This window comes from Camelus bactrianus, chromosome 11 (genome assembly GCF_048773025.1).
Source record: "Camelus bactrianus isolate YW-2024 breed Bactrian camel chromosome 11, ASM4877302v1, whole genome shotgun sequence".
In the NCBI taxonomy this organism is placed as follows: Eukaryota; Metazoa; Chordata; class Mammalia; order Artiodactyla; family Camelidae; genus Camelus; species Camelus bactrianus.
This window is the reverse complement of record NC_133549.1, coordinates 65,965,053-65,990,922: the sequence shown is the minus strand read 5'-3', so window position 1 is coordinate 65,990,922 and position 25,870 is coordinate 65,965,053. Positions and strand designations below refer to the sequence as shown.

The following is a 25,870-nucleotide window of genomic DNA, read 5'->3' as shown; positions in this document are numbered from 1 at the left end:
TGCTGCACATTCCCACTCGGGCGCTTCCTCAAATGGCTAAATAATCTTAAGAGCTCAGCTATGTATTTTTCATTCCACATACTATTTGCTCTGCACCCCAACTCCCGTCCCAGGCAGCTAAGTTTAACCCAATTGAGACGTTCTTCTCGCAGACCCATAACTCATAGGACCATGTGTCAGCCGTCCCACTGGGTAGCTTGGATTGACGTCCAGCTCAGTAGATGTCACCCAGTACCTTCTCCTGCCAGGCCTAGGTTCAGTTGGGCCCTAAGTAAGCACAGATGGGAATTAGATGCAACCCTTGCTCCTCAAAGAACTCAGAGCTGGGGTAGATAGGATGTGAAAAGGCAAGATATTATATAGGCTGAAAGAGATAAGGGCAAATGAGAGCTGGAGTTGGAGCTCTGTGCTTTGAGAATGTGGGGGAGGAGGGGTGTAGGGGGAGGCAGGCATGGCAGGACTCACTGGGCCCACCTTGGCGCTTACCCTTCAAGGGTTGGGAACTTGGCTCCGGAGGGAGCCAGGAGGCTTTCTGGGCCAAAGGAAGAGTGGAGCAGAGACTCAGAATGACACCAAGCCACGTGTTCATCTTTCTCGCCATCTTCCTTAGGCTGTGTCTCCTCATCTAAAGCTCAACAGGGGTTATAAAAACACCACATTCAAGGGGTTAACTGTAGGAACTGGGCCTTCATGCTCACATTACAGCCTTCACTGTTAATTAAGTTCTTGCTTTTTTGGCCAGGACTCTCCTTTCTTTGAGCCAATCTGACAAGCTCAAAGCAAAGCCAAGAATTATGTGTCTGGCGGCATCATGGTAGTTTCTAAACCAGCCTACTGCCTGAGAACCCACTGGCCCATATTGTAGCTACAAACTTTATCTGTCACTAATTGGCCACATTAGATCATTGGCTGTTGGCTGTTACCATTTCCACATTGTAAGGGTTTGATTTTTGAGCACAAAGGATTTGAGAAGAACAGAGGAAAGAGTTGGTTTCTAAAAGAGGTGAGGCTGGTGAGGGATGGGAAGATGGACTAAACAAAGATATGGCCCAGGAAGGAGAGAGGTGGAGGGGAGGGTATGGCTCAGTGGTAGAGTGCATGCTTAGCATACATGAGGTCCTGGGTTCAATCCCTGGTACCTTCATTAAAAAGTAAATAAATAAAACAAAGGGGTTTTTTTTTCTTTTCCATTTTTTAAAGGAGAGACGTAGGTAAGAGGGGTAGAGCAGATATAGGAGCGCTGTCTGGAAGCATAGACACCGAATAGTTACTGGAAGCTTGGTAGCTCTGCTCTGGAGTTTGGAATACCATTCACCCTCTCTGTGCTTCATTTAGGAGAGAGAAAAACACTGGAACCTCTTACAGTGGATGACTTGCTCCTTTGCTAAGGGGTGGGGGGGGGCGGAGGGTGGAGCGATGGGAAGGACATTAGGCAGTAAGTATGAATTCCAGCCCTTTGTTCCAGGTGTGACAGAGACAGCACAGTCCCCATTCTATGCTACTCCATTTCTATTTCAAGGCCTTCTTCTGCCACAGCAGTAGCAGTGTAATCTCAGCCAATTTGGAGTCCTCTTCTTTTCAGTTTCCTGGAAGCTTAAATGGTGTCCAGGCCTCTGGTCTTCAGCGTCGTTTGTGATGTCCTTGCTCATCAGTCCCTGCAAAGTGCTGTGGAGATGGCCTTTGTCCCCTCGCGAGACCCTTGCCGGTCTCTGTCTCATCTAGTCCTGTGCCACTCTTGGGTCATTCCTGTCCTTTGGGGACATCTTAGTATGTCAGAAGTTTCTGCAAATCTGAGAGGTGGAATCATTGCTCTCACTCAAGTCTTCTGAATTTTGCTGGTGTGAGCCCTTTCTGCTGCCTTATGGCCCAAGTGTTTTCAACTCAAAACCAGAAAACTCCTTCCTCTGCCTCCTGAGGCTGCAGCCCTCCCCTGAGACAATAACACACGACTGCATGTGGGTGGGGGCGAGAGGTAAGGAGTAAAGTATAGAAGGGGGAAATACCAGAGAAACACACTGTGAGTGAACATTTCAAAACGCGAATCAAGGCACCCCTGAAATTCAGAGAGGTTTAAGTGACCTGTAAAGATAATGCCAATAGTCACAGATCCAAAATGAGAATCTGGAACCTCTTTCTACAGGCCAAAATGCAGGATTCGCTCATGCTTGATGATGGTGAAAAAATCTGTGAGACCACCGATCTGACTGAACCATCCTAAGAGAGGAAGAACTGAAGTTTCCATCAATTACCCACAAGCACTGGGTAGCTGTGAATTGCCTGGCACTCTTCTAAGCACTTTGGGCACTCAGAAGCAAGTCATAGGGCAAGGTCACAGCTGAATCTTGAGTACCAATTTTTTTTTTTCTTGAAGGAAATCTGGAGGAGAAGGCAGCTGTAAGGAGAGGTCAGAAAACCTTGCCCTATGAGGCAGGTGAAGAAACAGGGAAGATTTATTCTAGAGGAGAAACATCTCTGAAGGCTGTCAGGTGGGAGAAGGACTTGATCTGGGACTTCCTGTAGGACCTAAGGTACACAGAGAGTCAGACTTTGGCCCTGCTGAAGGAAAGGACCTAAAGTTTGGTCTGAAAATGGGAAGACTCTCCCTAGAGTTTCCTGTGAGTAGGATGATGAAGCAGGGGATGGACAAACCATTGGTGGTAAGATAGACTGTAGGATGGAACATTCAATGACACCTTGGAGGTTCCTGCCCCACTGAGATGCCATGATTTTTCATACCCACTGAGTTCTGGTATCTCCCACTCACATACGTTTCAATCCCACTAATCCATACCTGGTGGTAACTCAGACAGGTGCTGTCCGAAGGCATCACCAACTATGAAAAATGAGTTTGCTGAGAGATAGAAAGTGAAATTGGATTACAAGGGAAGGGCTTGCCCTGCCTATAAGAACAGACTGTTTCCAAGCCTTTCTTCATCTGTAAGCAATCACCATGGTAATTGACATCATTGTTCATTCTCTGTTTACTGCGACCTTGCCTCCTACTCTTTCCAAGAAAATTGAGGCCATCAGGTATGAGTTCTCAATTCCCAGGCTTCCTCAGGTCTTGCACTAGCCAGGCTCATCCTGCCTCCCTCACTGCAGCCTCAGAGGATGAAGTGTCTCTCTGTTCAAAGCCAAGCATCCCACCTGTGTCTCTGACCTCCACTTCTCCTGCCTCCTCCGAGAAGCTATACCATCCGTCATCCTTCCCCTCCTGGATCGTCACCTCTCCCAGTCATCTGACTGCTTCTCCTCTGCCTAAAAATCTATGCAGGCCTCCATATCCAAAAAAACTAAATCCTCCATGTCCTTCTCTAGCTTCTGTCCAAATCTCCCTTCTCTCTTTCTCATTCAACTCTTTTGAAAAAGTAGTCCACACCTACTGTTGTCCAGCTGTTCCCCACCCACTGAAACCTCAGTCCATGGTAAACTGGTCAACTGAGCTCTTAATTGCTCTTAACGTTCTTACTGACCCTGACTGCCAAATCCAATGGACATTTCTCAACCCTTAGCTACTGGCTTTCAGTATTGTATTGAAAACTATTAAACACTTCTGGAATGCTCTCCCTTGGTCTCTGGGATACCATCTCATCTCTCTTGCTGTCTTCTTATCTGTCTCCTTCAATGGCTCTGTGGTGGCCAGTCTCCAAGATAGCCCCCAAAGATTCCCATCTCCTGGAGTTTACAGTGCATAATTACTTCCCACACTAAACCAGGGTTGGACAGTGTGGCCAACAGAATATAGCCAAGGTGACAGTATGTAACTTCCGAGATTAGAGTTATCAAAGATGGTGTGGCTTCCATGTTGGTCTTCCTCTCATTCTCCTTCTTGGATAACTTACTTTGGGAGAAGTCAGCTGCCATATATTGAGGACTCTCAGGCTGTCCGAGGAGGGGTCCATTGGGTAAGGAACTCAGCTGATAGCCAGCAAGAAATTGAGGACTTCAACCAATAGCCCCATGAGTAAGCCTTCTTGGAAGTGGATCCTCCAGCCCAAATCAAGGCTTTAGATAACACAGCCTCAGCCAATGGCTTGATTGCAACCTCTTGAGAGACCCTAAGCCAGAACCACTCAGATAAGCTGTTCACAACCCCTTGGAAATTGTGAGAAAATAAATGTTTGTTGTTTCAAGCTACTAAGTTTTGGGGCAACTTGTTGCTCAGAAAATACTAAGACTCTCTTTCCTTGACCCCAAATATGGGGCTCCAGGAATGTTGGTTGTCCCCAGGATCCCAATATTTTGACCTCATTTCTCACTCCTGGCACTCCTGGGGCAAATGCTATGAATTGTCTATCCAACAGTCATCCTCTATTCTCTCCTGCTGCAGAATCCACCTCCCATAACTGAGGCTGAAAACATCAGACACCTGCTTTACTAGCCTCCCGTGCAGCAACTAGAATGTGGGCACTAGACCCAACCCTGGCCTATGCGTGTTCTGTGAAAGGTTTCTCTCTGTGATTAAAGAAAAGAGGGAGATTAATGAAAGGCTCTCCTTTTGTCTTCCAACTTTTAAATATCATTGTGTGAAGCGTGATGCTTGGGGCAATAACATCTGCTCTTCTGAGAAGTACATTCCATCCTCTACCCCATTATCCTCCTTGGCCACATCTGCAATGAGCACTGAAGAATGTGCCCTCCTTGGGGGATGCACAGTTTTCCCAGCCTGGCTGTAGAGTTCTGCAAGCCCAAGAATGAAAACTTGAACAGTCACGAGGCTTTTAAGTCCAGGACTGTGATGTTTTTGGCAGTACAACTCAAAGACATAGCAATCTTCTTATCCATTTTATTCCAAACAACTCCATATACCAATACCCACATTCATAGTTTTTATTTTAGATATACATTTTAAATTTGCTGAATTTCTTTCCTCTCCTGTCCCCAGTGGCCCCCACTTCTGTCAAGACATTAAATTTTGGGGTAGTTAATTACAGGTAAGTTGGGTCTCTCCGGTTTAGATGGAAGAGCACTCCAAGTTTCTTTTCCCTGAGTCAGTCTGCCCAGTTGAAAAGATTGACCTCTTAGTTCATTCAGAGTTTTCAACAATGGCTATGATAGCTATACCATCGATTTGATCCTTACCACAGGCTAAGATTTTACTGGGCCTGAATTTAAGGGGTTCTGTTTCGTTTTGCTTCACAATGATTTTCAGCAGTTTGATTATGATATGCCTTGGTGTGATTTTCTTTGTGTTTATCCTGATTGAAATTCATGGAATGTCTTCGATCTATGTGTTTATATTTTTCATCAAATTTGGAAAATGTTTGGTCATTTTTTTCCCCAAATACCCACATCCTCTGTAGTCTTCTTCTGGGGCTCTAATTACAAGTATGTAAGACCAGTTGTCCAACAGGTCACTCAATCTTGTTAATGTTTTTTTTTTCTCTCTTTGTGCTTCAGTTTATTCTGTCTTCAAGTTCACTGATCTTTTTTTTCTGTCATGTCTAATGTGTTTAGCCTATCCACTAAAATTTTTATTTCATATACTATATATTAATCAGGATTCTTTAGAGAAACAGAACCAATAGAATTTGTCTCTATTTCTCTATCTGTCTATTATCTATCTATCTATCTATCTATCCATCTAACTATCTATGATAAGATTTATTGTAAAGAACTGGCTCATAGAATTATGGAAGCTGAGAAGTCCCGTGATCTGCCATCTGCAAGCTGGGGAAAACCAGTGGCCTGAGAACCAGAGCACTAGTAGGTAAGTTCCCAGTCCGAGGGCAGGAGGAGACTGATGTCTTAGCTCAGCAGTCAGGTGGAGAGAATTCAAACTTCTTTTGTCTTTCTGTTTGGTCCTTCAGTAGGTTGGATGATGCCCACCCACCATGGGGAGGGTGATCTGCTTTACTCATTTCACCAAGTCAAATACTTCTGGAGACACCCTCATAGACATGCCCAGAAATAATGTTTAACCAGACATGTGGGCATCTCATGGACCAATCAAATTGACACATAAAAGTAACCTTCACACTGCATTTTTCAGTTCTAAAGTCCCATTTGGTGCTTTAAAAGAAATGTTCCATTTCTTTTCTCATTCTATTGTTTTCCTTTAAATACCTGAATCTAGTTATAATAGCTGTTTAAAATTCTTGTCTGCTAATTCCATCACATCTGCCATGTCTGAATTGGTTTCGATTGATTGACTTTTTTCTCTTGGTTATGAATGTCATTTCTTTGCTTCTCATATCCAGTGATTTTTGACTAGAAGACAGATATTCTGAATATTACCTTATGGAGTGCTGAATTTTTATCATCATTCTTTAGAGTGTTAAGTTTTGTTCCGGCAAATTACTCAGAGATCAGTTTGATGCTTTCAAGGCTTGTCTTTATGCTTTGTTAGGATAGGTCTCTAAAAGCCTTCACCCTAAACTAGTACAGCTGACTAGTTTAGCTGTACTTCTAAGGTGGGGCCTTTCTGAAGTTTCCACTAAATAGTCTGGTCCCTCAGTGAGGTCTCTCCACCTTGGTGGGCCTGAACTTGAACATCTCCCAACTCTGTTTGAGCTCAAGAGTCGTTCAGTTTACAACTCCCCAATGATTATTCTCTCTCCAGTATTTGTCCTTTGCCCAACCTCATGGAGCCCCATCATACACATGCACGGTTTAGTATTTAGCCAAAGACTCAAAAGGACTCCTGTACGATTTTCTGAATCTCTTTCTCTGCATCACTCCTTTCTCTCCAGTATTCTGCTCTGCAAATTCTAGCTGCATCAGTTCTCTGAATGCTGATCTCCGTCTCCTTCAAACAGCAAGACTTTTGTGCTCTGCTTGGGTCCCCATTCCCAGGGCCATGGTCTGGTAAACGCCTCTACGCAGAAAGTCAGGTTGATCACAGAATTCATCTTATTTGTTTTCCCTCCCTCGGGGAACACAGTCTTGTTCTGCTGATTATCTCACATCTGAAAACAGATGTTTCATATAATTTATCCACTTTCCTATTTGTTTATGGTAGGTGGGGGCCAGTCCAGTATCTGTTACTCCATTATAGCCCAAAGCAGAAGTCCACACAGGGTAAGTTTTCACCAGCCTTTCTTCCCAAAAGCAGTTTTCAATTTTACCTTTTACTACTTAGGGTTAAGAAGCAGTTTTTCCCTTCCAACCCTACAAGTACTGATTAGTGGACATTTAATTCCCTCTCATTCCTGCTTGTCAACAAGCCAGTTCTTTTCTGGGCTTACCCCTTTCTTGTCCCTTGCCAAACACAGTCGAAGGCAGGCATCACATCTATTAAGCAATTGTCCTCTACCCTCTCCCTGGGGTTCCAACTCCTTCAAGTACCTCATCTGTCTTCACACTACAGTGGGATATACAGTTTTGAATGAATGGAAGGGGCAGAGCTAAAATGTATAAAGATCTGGGTCCTTGATGACATATTGAGAAGAAGCCCAGGACCTACCTCCAAACTTAGTAAGAGAAATAAATAAATGCCCTTATTTGTTTTAGCCACTTTTAAGTGTACGTTTTGTTCTGTGAAGCCTAGAGCATCCCAGTGAGCACATGGATGCTCCCACCCAGTCTGTGGTTCCCAACGCTCATGCCTCTCACATCTTTGTCTCCAGCCCAGATCTTCCTCCACAGGGACAAGCTCAAATATCCACCTGCCTGCTGGTCATCTCCACTGATGTCCCACCTACAAGTTCCTCAAACTCAACATCAAAAATGGAAACTGTTTTTTTCCCCTTCCAAACTGCTTTCCCTCAGAATTCTCAGTTTCAGTTGAAGGTACCACCACTGGCTTTTTCACCCCAGCTGTAAACCTAGCAATCACTCTGGAATTGTCCTTCTCTCTCTTCTCTTTATATCTAGAAATCACCATGTCCTACTAATTTGGTCCCATAAGCATTTCTCAAACACATCCCCTCCTTTCTGTTCCTTCCACTGCTATGGAGGACAGGCCCCCCCTCTCTCCCAGTCTGTCCCAGCTGATCCCTCTGCTTCCAATGCATCCTCCACATGGCTTCTTTTTTTCTGAAACACAGATTTATTTGTATCATTCCCCTGCGCAGAACTTTTTAGTGCCCCCTCCCCCCGCCTTGTTTATATGATGAAGTCCAAACCCTTACCAAGCCTTCCAGGCTCCCAGGGTCTGGCGTCTGCTGGCTTTTCCAGCCCCAACTCTGACTACACCCCTATCATCGTGTGACATCCCAGCGACATCAGTCTGTGCCCGATTTCTCTAGTCATCCTGCTTCTTTGCCGCATAAGCCTTTGTGCATGCTGTGCCCCACCTGATGGCTCTACCTCGTCCCCTGGGCAAGCATCTGTTCATCCCACCCAAGTAGGGGGTGCCCTTTTCCTCCCGCTAGGAATCTTCCCTGGTCACCTCAACCTCAAATCACGTACAGCTACCCTTCTCAGTGCTCGTAATCTTCCTACACATCACTCTTGCCACACCTACCACTCTGCTTTATAATCATAGTTATGTGCCTGCCTCCTCCTCCAGGTGGAGTGCATTCAGGACAGATACTGGGACTTACTTAGCCTTGAATCTCCAGCCTTTGGCCCATAGTGTCTGTGCAATAAATGTTTAATGACTAAATGGGTACCCCAGTAAATCCCGTATAGCAGGTCTCCTACAGATCATCTCTGAGGGATGCTTAGTGGTTAGGTCACTCAAGTAAGTGGATTAACTTAAAAAATAATAAAACTATGTTTCCTTAAAATCATTTTTCCACTAGTATTTTCCTTTAATTTAGTACAATCAGGGACTGGAGTGTATTTGTGGTGAGGTTTCCATAGTACTTCTCTCGGAAGGGGTATTATGTTTCCAGAAGCAAAGAATCATGGCTTAGTAAGAGAAAATGTGAAAAAAGCATGGCATAGATATGAGAAGCTGCTGGAAAACTTTTATAGGCCATATAATTAGGATGGGCCTTGAGCCCATGCAGCCAGTGACTACAGATATGGGTGATTTGGTGGGTGTCTGGAAGTCCTTTCTCCCTCAGTTGCTACACTTATCAAAATTCACCATTAGATAGTCACTCCTTTTGACTAACTACCACCCTCTCCTGTGGAACTCTTACAAGCCAAATTTCCTGGGGAAGGAAGTCCCTCTCTCCTTCCAGGGATTGCTTTCTTCTGCCTGGAAAGTTTTTCCCAGGCTTTCCTGTTCTTTAAAATGTATATTAAGTCCCTTCCCTCCTACCAAGTCATCCTAGGACTTTCTTTTAAGATGAGAGTGTCCGAAGAGTAGAAAACATGTCTCTGGGCATCCAACTCCCTGAAGATAAACCATAAACGTGGGAGAAATCCTACCTACCTGCCCCCTGCCACTGGTCCTAGAAAGTCCTCCACCAGCCCCTCCCTTGAGGGCACAGGCCATTTGCACCAACAGTCCCTTAATGAGCCAATTACAAAATCTGAAGGTCTGTACATGCAACACTAAAATGATGGCTGGAGAAGGAGGCACTACATGGAGAAGCCAGTGGGTCTCCAAGGCTTCCCTCCTGAAACCCACTGTGATTCCACAAGCCAGGCATGACGTAGGGTGGTGTGGAGACCAACCACTGCCTGGTGTGACTGCCTATAACAGGACTGAGTCACAGCATCAGATCCACTACTAATGAGATGGATGACCTCTCAGAGGTGACAGTGACAAATGGGGACAGAAAGCCAGGCCCTCACATCACTCCCAGGGAGGCTCTGAACTCAAATGTTGCAAAATATGGGAAGTGCTTGGAGAAATCAAGGGTTGCATGAAGACTAGGGTGCATTTGAGACAGCCTGGTGCCAAGGAGGAGAGAATCCGAAGTCTGTGCCCTTGGGCAGGCCACAGAGCCTCCCTGAGCCTCAGTTCCCATTCGCTCATTCATTCATTCATTCATTTGGAGGTTAGTGGAGACCCCAGCCAGAGTAGGTTTGCTGTACCCATGCGGGTGGAGGTCAGGCTGGAGGGCTGCCCTGTGCTGGTGTTTCACTGCATGATCTTGGTCAGGTCACTTCCCATCTCTAATCTTAGAGCCTTGAGCCTTGCAGGGGCAGTAACACCCTAAGCCCTAGAATCAGCCCACCTGTGCGGCCCACCTGTGGCACAAAGAGCCGGCAGCACACCGCAGGCGGCTGCAGGATATGGTAGCAAAGGCAGGCCCTCTGGAAGCCGCAGACGGGATTCCAGATTCCATTGCCAGCTCTGCCTCTTGCTCCAGCTTGTTCTGAGTCTCCATTTCCTCTTAGCCCGTGTGAGGTGAGTAATCCTGGCCTCCCAAAGGTGTTGTGAGGATTACATGAAATACCACGAGCGCAGAGCTCAGTCCGCACCTAGTAACCAGGACGTGATAGACATTACTTCTGCCTTAGTTAGAACTCACTGTTCATGAGAAAGTCAACTTTCTGACCTCCGGTTTATCATGACCTTGCAAAGCCTTGATTTTACTCAGGGATGTGTTGGCCCCGTCCTGAGGTATGAAGTCTGAGAATGCTCTCTTCTGCTCCACCTCTGCCCCTTCTGGGTCTTTCCCCATCACTCCTCTGGCCTCTGCAAAAGTGACACCCTTTCTCTTTGAAACCCAACATTCTCATGCTCTTTCCCTTCTTTGTATCCAAATCCTGCCCTTGCAGAAGGGCCAGATGACCCATTTATATTAAAGTGTAAATGACTGGGGTGGCTGGGGCTTTGCCTCTTGTTAGGGCTTGTATTTTAGAAGGAAACAAAGCCATCAATGGGCAGAGTGTTTAAGAGAGTCCTTCAGGCATCAGTACACAAATGAAGGAATTATTTGTGGTTGGAGGGACCTTCCCCGAGGGGACCCAGGATTCTGAGGACACCAAGGCTCTTCCTGCTCTTTGAGACCCATCTTTGAGCAAATCAGCTCCACAGGACTCCCTGGCTCCAGGTGACCTCAGCGCACCCCTCTGGCCTCTCTTGGACCCTCCTTCTGGCAGCTATTTCAGAGGCTCCCCAGGACCCCCACAGACCACTCTGACTCCGAGTCCTGCTCACGCCTTGCTCTGAGCCACTGGCCCCAGCTGGCCTTGCAGGCCTCTCATCCCTTTGCTCAGATTCCAGCTTCCAGGAAAACATGTTCTTCCTGGGGTTTGGGAACAAGGCGGTCTGATTCATGCTAGGAGCTTCTTTGTTTACATTCCCTGGGTCTTTCTGCTCTTAAGGAAAAAAAAAAAAAAAAGAGGGAGAGAAGAAAGGAAGGAAAGAAAGACGGAAGGAGGGAAGGTAGGATGGAAGGAAGGAAGAAAACTTTTGCTTTGGCCAAGAGTTTAAAATGGAATTTTCCCCCTTTCTTTCTTCTTTTTCCTCTTTTTCTCCCCAGCATCAAACCACTCAACTCTGAAATGGAAGGGTAGGGACCTCTCCGGCTGTCAGAAGAGGCGGGGATGCCAGCCCTGCCTGGGGGACCAAGGCCTCGGCCTCCCACCCCCAACAGAGACTGCGCGTCTGGAGATGCTGAGCGGGCCCAGGAGAGGTCAACACACAGGTCCTACACAGCCCTCACCCGCTGCCCCTGAGCGTTCTCATAAGCTCCTTGCTCCCACACCTCACTTTTTATTCTTTGCTGCCCCCCCAGAAATCAGAGAGGAGGAGGAGGGAGAAAAGCGCAGCATGGGCACCACACGCTCTGCAGTCCCCACACCATGTCGTTCTACGTCTTCCCAGCATGCCTTGTTCTCTGAGATTGTTTTGTTGGTTTCCTTGGTGGTGTTGTCACAGAATGCGAGTTCCCTGAGAGAAGAGGTGAGGTTTTTCTTGCTCACACTGTCACTGCAGCACCCAGAACAGTGCCTCGCTCTGGGACCAAGTAAATGGAAGGAGAGGGGAGGGAGGTGGCTCACCCCGGGACCCTAGGCTCCAAACCCCTCCCCACGCACGCAGGCAGACACGAGCACACACTCAGGCACACGCATTCTCAAGCACACAGGCCCACAGTTAGAAAGGTTCTCTTCTTCAGAACTTCTGAGGCGGCCTGGGGGTGGTGGGGAGAGGACAGCGGGTTTCTTAGCACCTTGGGAATGACCCTGAGGCCAGAGCCCTGTGCTGGGGCCTTGCCTGAAGAAGAGAAGGGAGACTCAGTTCTGTCTCCCTAGATGGAGGCGGGGGGCCCTTAGCTCAAGGACAAAGGTGCAGAGCCACTTGAGCTGCTGGGCCCCTCTTCCCAGAGGCCCAGGAAATTGGAGGATGTGTAACTCTATCCCTGCTTCAAAGATGGCAAAACTTTGGCAGTGAGGCTGAGGGATATACCCAAACCTGGAGGGCTGGAGAGGGCGGGTGGAGTCAAGAAGTCTCCCCAGCGCTGTCAGCTCCCTGGCCCGCTTCTTGCTGCCCTTGGCTGGGAGAACGACATTGTTCGGAGGAGAAAGTGAGGTCTCTGCCAGAGCCCGTCTGGCCTGAGCTAGGCTGGGCTTGAGCCCCCAGGAGCCCCTGGCCAAGAAGTGTCTGGGCAGCCGCCAGCTCCTACCATGAAGGTGCTGGAGGGTCTGGAGAAGCCCCGTTCCCTGCTACCTGCCCCCACTCCCACCATCCTCTGGGCGCGTGGAGGTCCCCTCCCCAGGCTGGGCTGACCACACCCTCTACTGTCCTTTGTTCCACAGCTCCACCATAGCTCCCATCTAGCTGAGTGTCCACTGTGTCAGAGAGTTATTCCAAATCCTCCCAGTGTGAATGTTGAACATAGGTTGTTTTGCAGATAGGGAAACTGAGGCTTAGAGATGTTGTCACGTGTCCAGGGTTGCAAAGCTAGTGAATGGTGGAGTCCGGACTCAGACAGGAGTTTGTGACGTCCCTTGGTCCATTCACCTCCTGCTGCGTAAGTGCATCTGTTGTGGGAGATTTCACAGCCTGCTCCGTGCTGCCCCTCCCCCAGCACCAGCTGAGACACGTCCACCCCTTCGTGCCCCCATCGCAGCCACACTGGACCCAGAAGATGGAAGTGCCCCTCGGGGCCCAGCAAACACCCCTAACCCTGTCTCTCATCCAACACACACCATGGTCCTGAAAGATAAGCTTTCCTTCTGTGCAAAACCTAGATTTCTTCTGAAGTTTCTGGGCCCAGAAAATACTGTTGTTTAAGCAAACAGAATCTGGCACACCTCCAGTGCACCATTCCAGTCTCACTTGTGCTGAATGCCACTAACACCACCTTGTAAGGATTAGTGGGCAGGCTCCATGGAAAGCGATTAAGAATAGGGTCTGGCACACAGGTGCTCACAAGTACCCCATCATCATCATCAAATGACAAGGTGGTGTAGTGTCAAGAAGGCCAGCTTCCAACCCCATCTTTCTCTGTCACTGGCTGGGCCTCAGTTTACCCACTTTTAAAGCGAGATTGGTTGTTTCTGACGTTCAGTTCGATGCTTCAGTGTGCTCTGAGCTGACCAAGGCCTGACCCCCTGAGATAACATGTGTTCAGCCCCGTGAGCATCTGTTTTCCCACATCAGTGTTTTCCAGACATGCTTTTTTCATCACCACAAAGTAGGGGTGGGAGGGATTCTGTTGACGATCAAAACAGACAGCTGCCCAGAGAGGTTATGGGACCTGCTCAAAGTCACACAGCAGACTTGACGCCAGAACCCAAGCTTCCTTTCATTGCCTTCCAAGGGCCACAGGAGCTTGTTTCACACTGAGCAGCAGGAGAAGGAACCACAGGAAGATGAGTGAAACACATCTAGAGAATGGAAGCAATGTTGAGGGGCTGAGCAACATCCTGTCCCCTCCCCCCCACGAGGCTCATCAGATTTTGAGGGGAATGAGAGAAAGATGGGCAGTAAGATAGGGTCTGGGTCTGAATCCAGGTTTTTACCATGAGCAGTGAGCAGAGAGGGTATAATGACTCTAAGCTGTCCTGGAATGTTCCCTCAGCCTGGGGAGCCACCTCCGAGTCTGGCTGCTGTGCATGGCAGCTGTATGAAGTGCTTGCCGGCAGCAAGCCTGGCCACCAGGGACCACCAGCAACCATGCCATGGGGCCACTGGCAGGTGAGGCCAGGGGAGGGCAGCTCCCTCTTTGCTCAGCACGGATCTCCAGAGTCGCTGGTTAGTGAGAAGCAGTGCTGTATGGCCAAAAGCAGCCAGGGCCCACTCCTCCTCCCTTCCTTCCAGAATGGGCCCAGCCTGGGGTTAGAGGGCACTCAGGGCACTGCTCCCATCCCCACTAGTCCTTAGGACCCATGATGAGCCACAGGCTCCCATCTTCCCTCCCAGCAGCAGCAAATGCTTACACGTCCTGCTAAGACTTGAGTAACTACAAGTCAGGCCTCTGCTGAGTGGTCTGTGTGGTAAGTGCAAGGCCACCAGGGCGCCTTGGCAGTCTCCCTTTTCTCCATGGGGGTGGAACCCCAGGCTCAGCCAAGCCCGTCTTCATAGTCTTAACGACATTAATGAATGATGTCTAATGACATAAGTGATGAGGATAACAGCTAGCATTCATCGAGTGCACTCTGCAACTGAGTGTTTTGTATTAATTTAAATGAACTCAAAATCACCCCCAAGATGTTGCTACTTTTTATCATTTCTATCTTATAGGTGAGGAAACTGAGCCCCAGGGAGACTAAGTAACTGGCTCAAAACCAGTGGCAGACTTGGGAGTCCAATCCTGGCCATCTGACTCCAGAGGCATGAGCTTTTCCTTTGACTCATTTATACTGATACCTGTTCTGTAGTTTTTCGCTAATACCTGTCTCCCCAGAAGGTTATGAGTTCCCTGTCTGCCGAGACCTGGTCCATCTCCTTCACTGCTGTGTTGCCAGGAGCCTAGTGCCTGCAGGTACCGTAGCAGATGCCGTGGGTGCCCTACCAACAGCTCTCGTGCCTTCCAGCACCTGTGACTCTTGTCCTGTGGCTTCTCTCTGGCCACTGGAGCCACCTTTGCCTGGAAGTAGCTCTTGACCAATGACTGACAGAGTTTGTTAGATAAACACCCCATGTCCTTGGCCCTTGCAGGGAGTGACCCTGTGTGATGGGTTCTACACCGGCTCCCGGAGTTCCCCAGCAAGGTGGAGCCCCGGTTGCCCACAGTGGTCACCTGCAGGAAATGCACTGTCTCCTGGCTGTCGTCTACTCACCATCCCACTTCCCCACTCAATTACCAATAAACTACTCCCAAGTAAACCTCACAAATAAATCACATCCTTACCTCAGAGTTGGCTTCTAGGGGAGCCCAGACTAAGACAGTGCTCCATGTTTGTGGAATGACTGGTCCTACCTTACACCATGGGGTTATAGATAAATCACTAGTCTAATAGTTCTCTACAGTTTTCATTGTTATAAAAAACATGTATTCCTTTTATGGTTACATTAAAATATATTTATTTAGAAAATGGTCAGCCCTGCTTTATAAAGACAAGCTCTAGCCAGAGAAGGGGAATCCCTTACTGTACTCAGTCCCAGCCTTCTGTAAATTGTTTCACCTTAGTGAGTCCCAGGTCCCTCGTGTAATCTCATGTAAAGTGGATTTGAGTTTCAGCTCTACCTGCTTCCAAAGCTATAGGGCAAAACTGAATGAAGAAACAAATGTGACCATAGTTTATAAACTGGTAAGTGCTGGTAGTTTGGAGAGATTAGAGTGATGGCCGCACAGTGACTCCAATTCAAGATGAGACTGGTCATAGCAGAGATCTTATCATGGGGCAGAAATTCCTAGAAGTTGCAAGCTGGAAATGATTCTAGACAGAGTAATCTAGTTCAGCACCCCCGACCTGACCCACTTGAAGATGCTCAAGCCCAGGGCCAGAAAAGGAGAATGTTTACCCAAGGCCAGACAGTGTCAAGATGCGGGGCCAGGAATTGAACGGAGGACTCTGGCGGCCAGCTAGTGTGGGGCACCTTCCTCTCCACAATGGCTGCCAGGAGCACAGCCACCTCTGGGCAACCCCCCTCTATCTCACTTCTGTCCTCCACTTCGCCTTCCCAGTCTGTGCCATCTGTCTGGCTTCACTCTCTCACACCACCTCCTGCCCCTACCTTCAAACCCCACACACCCTGCACCTGCCCCACTCCCTCCGCTCCCACCTGGTGACTTGGCTCCAATGTGTTTATCTCAGAGAAGCTGCATTGGCATGGGTCTGTGTTTGTAAGACTCCCCACCACTGTTTACTGGTGTTTATCTGGTTGTGTCCTGTCTACCCTCCTAGCGTGGAAGCCAGAACTGCTCGTCCTGCCTGCTGGGTGCCATCACCTGCTCCCTCTGCTCCCTGTGGGCTCTGAGCTCTGCACACAGTAGACACTGTGAGACAGCCAGCAGACAGCCGACATGGTGCCCAGGCTTGGACAGGGCTCAGTGGCCGACGTTAGTAGGGATGTGAGGACACCCCAGAGGAAAAGGAGCTGTGTTTCTGGAAACAGAGCCCAGATATTAACGATCACAGTCGTAATAGAAAGTGCCAGTTTCCATTTATTGCCATTCACTCTATGAAGGAACTGTAAACGCTTTATAGGTATCATCCATGCTTAAGCTTTACATCACCTGTCAATAAGATTATAGTTATTGTTACTCTTATTTTTCAGATGAAAGTGTTCCGAGAAGTTGTATTTGCTGGAGATCACAGAACTCATGGGTGGTGGAGCCAGGACCCAAATCCAAGACTTAATGGCTCCAAATCCCCTGTCTGTTATACCAATTACCCCTTCTATGACCCAGGCACAACTAGAGTCCACCTTCCCACACTGCTGCCAGACGACTGCTCCGCAGGGGAAATGGGGTCCAGCCATCTTAGAGCCACCTGCCAGGAAACCCTGGACCCCATCAGCTACAAGAACCACTGCCTCAGACTCTGATATGGGATTAGTGAGTGTCTAAATTGATTCAGCCTTTTAGAGGGCAATTTGGAAGAAGCTAGCAAAAATAAAAACTGTTACACTCTTTGACACAGCAGTTCCTCTTACAGGAGGTAATCACCAGCAGCACAATAACACCAATACACGATGTTCACTGCAGATGACCTATGTGTTCATCAGTGAAGCAATGGTTATGTAAGCCCTTGGACATCCATAGGGTAGCTATGGGGCAGCAGTTAAAATGAATGAGGCAGACTTGTATGAACTGACGTGGGAAGCTCTTTAAGACATATGGTAAGCAGGAAAAAGCGAAGTGCAGAACACTACGTGAAGTGTGTATATAAAATGCCCCAAACAAATCCAAATGATATATATGTGCAAATAATGCCAAGAAAATGGACAGCAATGGTGCATTCTGAACTGTAAACAGTAGTTCCCCCGGGGAGAGAACAGATCTGAGAGGGCGGAGGGAAAGTAGAATTGTTATTGTTTACTCGGTGCACTTGTGTATTTTTTTTTCCTAATGAGAACGTGTTCATGATCGACTTGTGTAATGAAAAAACAAAGCCAAACCCCAGGCTTGCTTTGCTCCCAGGGGGGTTGGGTCTACAGAGAAAGGAGACGGTGAGGGTGGATCTCTCCAGCCTCTGAGGGCAGCAGCAGAGGGCAGCTGAGCAGATGGTCTAGAGGTGGGACTGAGCCCATGGGAGACCCCTGTGGTGTCCCCAGGGAATCCTCAGCCTGTTGCTCCCCAGGGCAGCTTCCAGTCACCCCACAGTGGTCTGTAGTGCCCATTGACTTTTGACACTGTCTGTCCTGTCCAACCTCTCTGAGAGGGACGGCCTGGAAATTATGAGGCCCACGTTATAGATAAGAGGACTCAGCATTACAGCCGACAGGACAGGACCAGGGGGAATCTGGGAGCATACAGTCCCACAGCAGAGGGGAAGGAAGTAGTCTCAGGGACCATTAGGGGTAGCGATCCCTGCTGGAGGAGGAAAAGGGGCCTATGCCCATGGGAAGGACACATAGGTCTGGGCTTGGGAGGAGGACCCCTCAGCTGGAGAGGTGGAGCCAAGTATCCCTCACCTTCCCAGGACCCCGTCCCTGCATGTCACCCCTCCCAAGACAGCCCCTTCCTTGCTCCACAATTTCACAGCACCTTGGAGCATCCACCCTGGAGTCAGTCAGACCAGGTTTGAATCTGCCTTTTATCAGCTTTGCCTGTCTGAGCAAGTCACCTACCTTCTGAGCCCCCATTTCTTCATCTGTAAAATGAGAAAATCACAGAAACATCTCACAGGCCTTTTGGAAGGTTACAATAGATAATATTTATAAGGTATCATTACAATGCCCGATGCCTGAGAAGTGTTTGATAAACGTGCCAATTAATTATCCCTGGGTTGAGGGGAGGATATAGCTCAAAGTGGTAGAGAGGATGCTTAGCATGCACAAGGTCCTAGGTTCAATCCCCAGTACCTCCTCTTTAAAAATAAAAATAAATAAAAATGTAAAAAAAAAATTATCCCTGGGTCACAGCTAAGACCTGGGCAGTGCAGGGGGTCCTTTAAAAAAGATCTCAAATCTAGCACAACTCCAGACCTTTTTAAAAAAAAATCTAAAACCACACATGAATTTCCCCTTCATTTCCAAAAACAGGTTGACAAACCCCTACCTAAAAGCTTTGTGGCTGGATGTAGTCTAGCATTCAGAACTATTGGGGTTTGAGATGTATATATAAACACATCAAACCCCTAGCAGGGTCTAGGGCAGCATCTCAGGATCCAACATAATAATACTTTTGCAGCAAAATATATGGAGGTTCACACAAAAGAGGATACATAAATTCAATGAATAGTCTCATATTTGTTTAGCTCAAGTTTTGCTGCCAAATGAGTTATAAAAAGCTTTGGTTCTCAGAGCTTCTGGGGGTTGGAACTGTAGATTAGGATTGGTGGGTCTGCTTTATAAGTCCATCGTACTCAGACTATTTTCCATTCCCCAGAGGACCTTTGCTGCACTGCTGCAACTCCGAGAAGGCATTTTTATCACCACTTTACAGAAGAGGAAACTGAGGCTCAGAGAGGTGATGTGAGTCCCCCAACATTACACAGCCAGTGAGTGTCAGAGTCAGGACTAGGATCTGGGATCTTGAGTTCCTGAGGAAGGCAGCAGGAAACAGGGCTCAGAGATGGGTGGGGTGGAAGGCCTTCTGTCCCTTCCCCTGCTGCCCCTCGAGCTCCCTGGAAGCCTGCGCGAATGCCTCTCTGAGACAACAGGGCACGTGCGTGCCGCTCCTGGCTGGTCTGTGCTGTCCTCCTGCACATGGAGTGCCAGATGCTGGCCTCAGAGGTCTCCCTCTCTATCTGCGAGTTTCCAGGGAAGATAGTAATGAAATTGTAACAGAAGAGTTTTCACCATATGCATGTGTTTTCACTTCAGCCATACAACCAAGATATTTCCTGGCATCTGGGTTTAATTGCAGGAGGACTAGGGTGCTGGTGGTCGTAGCGGTGGTGGTGGAGGAGGAGGAGGGAAGTCCCACTGCGGATGCGCGGGGAGCTACCTTCTCTTTGTCGGGTCACTACCGCCAAGACCAGCCAGATGATGTGGATACCCAGCATGCCAGGGTTGTAAATAAATGAGTACACAGAGACAGGCTGCGTTCAGCAGCCATGCTGATCCGTGTGGGATGGCTGTCTCACAGGGAGGGGTGATTTTTCAGCTGAGGCGGCCAGATCCTGACCTGGAGTCTCTTGGGTAGATGGAGTTCTCCCAGGGTTGCGTCCTCCCCATGACCTTTGAGCCTCAGGACAGTGTTGGGGTCTCTCTCTGGGAGCTGGGCAGCTTGGCTCAGCCAGACCTACTCTCCCCCGGAGAAGCTTGCGAGGCTCTTACACCTAGTTTGGATTAAAAGTACTGGTCTTGCCCTAAGCACAGCTGAGCATGTGCCTGTGCCAGCACAGGGAGTGGAAACAGCTCTGGCTGCCCTGTGACCCCACAGGCTCTTGGGGTTAAGCCCAGCTCATCCAGGAGGACACGTCTGCCTTGCTTTACTCTAAATTACGAGCTGGTGACCCTGAGCCAAGGTCTTTACTAGCTCAAGGACAACATGCCTACCACGTCTTGGTGTGCACTCTCCCAGATTCACTGACACACGCTCTGGCAGTCAGTGGCAGATGGTATGGCATGGTGACTAAATACACAAGCTCTGAAGTTACACAGACCTGAGTTCAAGTCCTGATTGTTATCAAGCACTGCTGTGTGACCTTGAAGTTCCCTAACCTCTGCACCTGAGTTTCCTGGTCTATAAAATGAGAATGGAAATAGTGCCTACTCATAGGCTTGTGGGAGTTAAATGAGCTCATTTACAGTAAGTTCTCGATAAACAGATATTATTACAGAGAAACAAAACTAAAAGAGTTTCTGGAAATCAGCTGGACATTCCCCTCCCCATGAAGATGTGTCTCCTTGAGACCTAGACAGGGGAAGGAGGCCTTGTTAGTGATCAAGGACGAGGTCCAGGCCTTCCATCCAGACCTGCCTGCACTCTGTCTTGCTCACCCCTTGGTTCGAGCCTGTTTCCACGCCTCCCGATAGGCCTGTGTTTCATCATTCTGCAAAGCAGTGGTTGTCTGCCATTAAGTGAAAACAAACAAGCAAGTCTCTCTCTCTCTGAAAAACTGGTCCCATCTTTGAAAAATATACATAGATGTATGGTAATATATGTCTACACATATGCAGTGAAAAGTCTAGAAGGAAATGCCTAATTCAGCATGGAGTGAGTACTCATGTTTATTCTTTTGTCATGGCAAACCGTTCCCCATGTTTGTGCCAGGTTTGTAAGATGGATGGCTAGGTGGATGGGTGGGTGGGTGGATGGATGGATGGTTGGACGGATGGATGGATGGATAGACAGACAGACAGACAGATAGATAGCAAATCTTTAGAAAGCCTTCAGGTTGCTGGTCACAGAATGCCCAAGTCACCAGCACTTTCTAGGGGCTGCAAGCTGGGGAGAAGCTTTGGCTTCAGACAAGGCCTGCATCCAGGATAACTAGGACTGGAGAAGCAAGGAAGAGGGACGCGACCTGTCAGGAATGAACCCATGAGAGGACAGTGATACCCTTTGCCTAGCCTTTCCCATCTGGGGGAAGAACACCCATCTTTACTCTCCTGGGCACCTAAGGCAGCATGAGCTGGCGCCCTGGTCTCTGGCTGCCAGCCTGCTGGGTGTATTTACAGAGCTGACTTAACCAGGAGCTCTCTGGAACCTGGCTACTTCTGGGCACAGGTGTCACATGTTCCCAGAACATGTTTCGGAGGGCATCGCTAGACCTGGAGGAGCTGGTGGAGAGCTGGTTCCTCTCTCTTGCCATCCTGTTTTTGACTTCCAAGCCCAACGTGTGGCTTGGCTGTTCTCTCGTCTCAGGGCGGGTTTTGAGAGGCTGAGAACTGAATCATTTCAGTGTCAGTGAGACATGTCTCAAAGAAACATACTGTGTTCCTAGGACCCAAGCTCAGAGGAAGGAAACTGAGGCAGAGCTCATGCAACCCCAAGAAACCAGCAATGTCACTCAGCCCGTGGCTGAGCACCTCCTTTGGCTGGAATCTCACTTGTACCTGAGATGGCCCATTCTGTGCTGATTTAACCAAGGAATTCCATTCCCCTAGAAATCATTCTACTTAGCTGAGAAGGGACATGTGAGTCCAAGGTCCTTCCCCATGGATCCATGCCCAATTACTTTCCACCTTTAGAGAAAGCACCATACTTTCCCCACTGTTCTGCCATGCCACCTGTATCACATATCAGAAAGGGTCTGGATGTGTGTCAAAGATGCAGGTGTAAACCCTGACTTTTTCACTCTAGCTGTGTGACTGTCGGCAAATCTCTTAATCTCTCTGAGCCTCAGATTTCTCACCCACAGATGGGAGCAAGGATCTCTGCTTGTTTGTTTTATTTGGGTAGTTTGAAACTAAAATCATTAAGAAATTACAAAAAGCAAAACATGATGATGATGACAATGACAAAGATGACAAAGATGACTTAGAGTGGTCAGGCAAGAAGACTTCATCCACTCTCAACATTCAGGAGGAATGACTATTTCAGATGAGCTTAGTCTAGTGAATGGAAAGAACACCAGGTTACAGAAGTGAGGGAGGATCTGTAGGGAGGAGGTCCCTGCGTACAAATGCCACAGTGAACAAAACCTAGACTGGGGAGTCAGGGCCCAAAGGGTCCTGGTGCCTATTAAGGGCAGAGGACCTGGAGTCGAGGAGAAGACCCACTCGAATGTCTGAGTGGGCCACAGAGGGGGAGAGTTGAGGCCAGCTCACCTGAGCCTGGGAGGAGCCCAGAGATTGACTAGGCAGCCCTCTCACCCTCAAAGGCCTCACACAAAGCTGACTGATGGACAGGCCTGCCCAGGTTCTCTCACCAGCACCTGAACTATGACTGGTTCATCTAAACTTTGCTACTGTGTATCAAGGGATGTTTTTACAGAAGTTGGGTTGTCGTACCAGCCCGGAATTTCCAGAGGGCAGGAAGCATAAAGCCTGGAGCACAGTAGGTGTTTAATGAATGTCAGATGAGTGAAAGAAAGAATGAATAACTGGGTTTAAGCCACAGGCATGAGGATTCTGTTAAGTCAACTTCCCTTGGCCTCAGAACTCTCTCTCCTGGATCTGAGGGGAGCTTTGTTTCTTCCATTAAATGTGAGCCATCTCAGGCCTTCTCCCTTGTGACTTCCATGGCACCGCCCTCCCCAAAGCCTTCTTTCTCCTCAAACCGTGGTGTCCACCCTCCCCTGAACTCTCTCCTGGAACCACTCTCTCTCTCTCCTGCTCTCTGAAACAAGCCTGTCTCTGCATCCTTCTCAGCTCCCTTCTCCAGAAGCTTTCCAGCTCTCCCACAATCTCCTCTCCCTCCCTCCCCGAGTCCCTCTGAATTCACCCAGTTAGTAGCTACCTATATGCTCAGCTGTGGGTTTGGCCAAAAGCCAGATCCTTCTGTTTCCCTTTGTGGGGGATGTCATTTGCTCACTGACCCTTCCTTCATAGGGAGAAGAAAGCCTAAAAACCTCCTCCAAATCCCCATCCGAACCCTGCTGTTGCAAAACGGAGACCCCAGAGCGCTTTGCAGTACACTGTGTCTGGAAAAATCTGAGCGGCCCCCACACAAGGCCAGCGTTCCAAAGTGGGAAAAACAATTTCCATTGTGCCGAGCCACAAACCACCCCCAGTGCACCCACCACACACGGCACATACAGGCCGGAGCCAAGGGCATGGCCCAGCCCAGGATACGCTCCCGCCTCGGCCTGGTGGAAACGGACAAGAGCGAAGTGGAGAAAATGGGGAAATTGGGGATGACAGAGCCAGGTAGGGTGGAGCAAGAGAGAAACAGAAACACAATGTGAGCCAAACTTGCAAATATCAGAAAACTGGGCCACAGCTGCCTGTCTTCACTCCCTCCGCCTCCCACTCCCACTCTCGTACTAGACTGGCTCCATAATGCAGCTTCCCTCACATTATAATAGGTCCTGGAGGAGTTCCCTTCTTTGCCAGGAGCTGGGTCATGCCATAAGCGTTTGCTAGGTGCTGCAAAGCTGTTTTCCAGGGCATCTCCAATGGGCCAAGGTTTCCAGTTCTAGGCTTCCTGTTTATAGATGGACCCCAAAATGTAGAAACACAATGAACAGAAACGTGCTTTTGTTTTATGGTTAATCTAGAGACTAGTTCTAAATGCAAAACGTAGAGCCTTACATTCTAGAGTATTCCATGAGGCCCTTCTCCTTGACGCTCCCCTGCAACCACTCATTCCATCAGTTTCTTTGCAGGTGGCCTCTCCCGCTCCGTTCACCTGTGCCACCTTTGGAACCACTGCTCGACTTTAAGTCGGCACATCCACCTGTTTTTGCTTCGAGGAACCTGGATCCACCAATTATTAACTCAGTGGCTACCAATGTGCCCTGAAACGCAACGCAGGCAGCCAAGAAGCAGAGCAGTGTCTGCTGCTGTAGGAAATTGAGGAAAGAGGTTTATGAGCCTTGTGTTCTGCTCAATTAAGCTGTCACTGAGTGTTTTGAAATTATGGGCCAAATGCAAAAATACACTTGTAATCACTCTGCATTTATTCTTGGCAACTTACTTTCAATATACCATTATTACGCTGGAAAATATTTTCCTTTTAAATATACAATTTAGCTTTCTTTTAAAGAACGTCATTTCATTACATCTTGGAGTCAAAATTCTCCCTCCAGAGGAATCCATCTCCAATTTAATAATTAAAGTCAATGAAAAAATTAGAGTTCAATATATGGAAACTAATTTTGAAGTTGATTTCCCTCCCTGCTAACGTCTGTTGCAATCTTGCCTCTTCCCCATTGTCCTCCAGGCCCTCTGGCATTTAGAGCCACCTGCAGTTGATTTCTGTAGCTCTAACGTACAACCATGAAATCCTGAACTTAACCCCTGAAAGAAAAATGATCTGGGAGGAGATCAGAGTTCATGGTACTTTAAATACAGCCAGATCACCAAAACACAGGCCCATGGGAGCCTGCAGTTATCAGCTCAGAGCTGGGACAGTACTGGAAGCTCATCTACCTCCAAACAGACAACGATCTGTTTTCCAGAACGACCATCTCTCTAGTTTTTTTCAAGTTCTCCAGAGGGAGGAATTCCACAGGCACCTGTTCCAGGGTTTTGTGGCAGAGAAGTCCTTCTTCTATGACCTACTGCAACCTCACCAGCTTTAGCCATATGACTAGGGTTGCCAGAATAAAGGACACCTAGATAAATTTTAACTTCAGATCATCAACAAACAAATTTTAATATTCTCATGCAATGTTTGCAATACATTTATGCTAATAATTTGTTGTTTATTTGACATTGAAATGTAACTGGGTACCCTGCCCTTTATCTGGCACCTTCTGGCATGACCATATCTCAGGCTGATGTTGACCCCAGACTGTGAGCACAAATTCACGCCCAGTTAGGGGGTGGCCTTGAAGCACTGACTTCCCACAGCAACTTGAGAGGCCCTGCCCTGTCCCACAGGAGAGGAGGTGCCTGGGACACCACCTCCCAGTCTGGAATAACAGTCCATACTGTGGTCAGTGGGTTGAATTCAGTGTGAAAGGCTAGGATGTCTAATGACTGATGGCCATGACCTGTCAGGAAGGATGAAAGAGGTCCTGGCAGCCAGACTGAGATATGAGGCATGGCCCTTCTTACCTGCACTGGTGAGGAAATGCCACACACAGTGCACTGACAGGCCTATGAGAGTCACAACAATGGCTGCTAAGAGGAGACCAAGCAGGAAGCAGTAGCCAAGGGACAGATCCCAAATAGGGAAAAGGGAAAAGCTGCAGAAAGGTGGGAGGAGAGGTAGGGAGGGGGAGCAGAACCAGAGCAGAGCACAGACTTGGGCAGCTCAGTGAGTGGGAGGAGTTACCCAGGCAGAGTTGAGATGCTGCATGGTTGAAAAGGTCTAAGCAAATGGCAGGCTTAGAAAGCTTCCTGGAGGAGTGGAATCAGCTGTGGTGGGATGGGGCAAAGCTGAGTGGGTTGGAGCCCTACACTCAAAGTCAATGTCCAAGCCAAATATGGTCAGTTAATTGTCCTCTTCCCTTCTGGTCTGTCCAGGATGGGTTCACAGGAGAAATGAGGTTGGCCCTTCCCCAGCCAGTGAGTACACAGGGTCTCAGGAGGCACTGAGTGCACAGGGCGCTGCCAGGAAAGGCAGAAACAGGAGGGACTCTCCAAGGCTCCAAAGAGAGAAAATGTGCTTTAAAAATATATATATATGTATGTTTTGGCCACTGAATTAGTCAGCATTCTCAACTGCCAATGAAAGAAACTCAAGTCAAGATAGCTTAAACCACAAGGAGAGTTCATTGGCTTGAAGAGGCTGGAAGCAGAGTTTGCTGTATGTCTATCTGGACTGAGAAGCCCAAGCAGTGTCAGCAGGCTGTCTCTCACTGTCTTGTCTCCTGGATCTCTTTTGCAGTGTGTTGGCTCATCAGATGCTGACTCCCTACGGCTCTGGGCTCTTCTGTCAGCTCAGAAGCCCGAGTAGTGGTGCTGGCAATAGCCCCTGGGCTCAGTCCCTTGGTCTGGCTCAGTTCACCCACTCATTCCTGA

General features: G+C 48.3%; 1 protein-coding gene across 2 annotated transcripts in view; it reads right to left on the bottom strand.

Moving 5' to 3' along the window:
* Window positions 1–25,870, bottom strand: part of FAM241B (family with sequence similarity 241 member B) — a 231,648-nt gene that overhangs the window by 33,882 nt on the left and 171,896 nt on the right. The window lies entirely within an intron of this gene.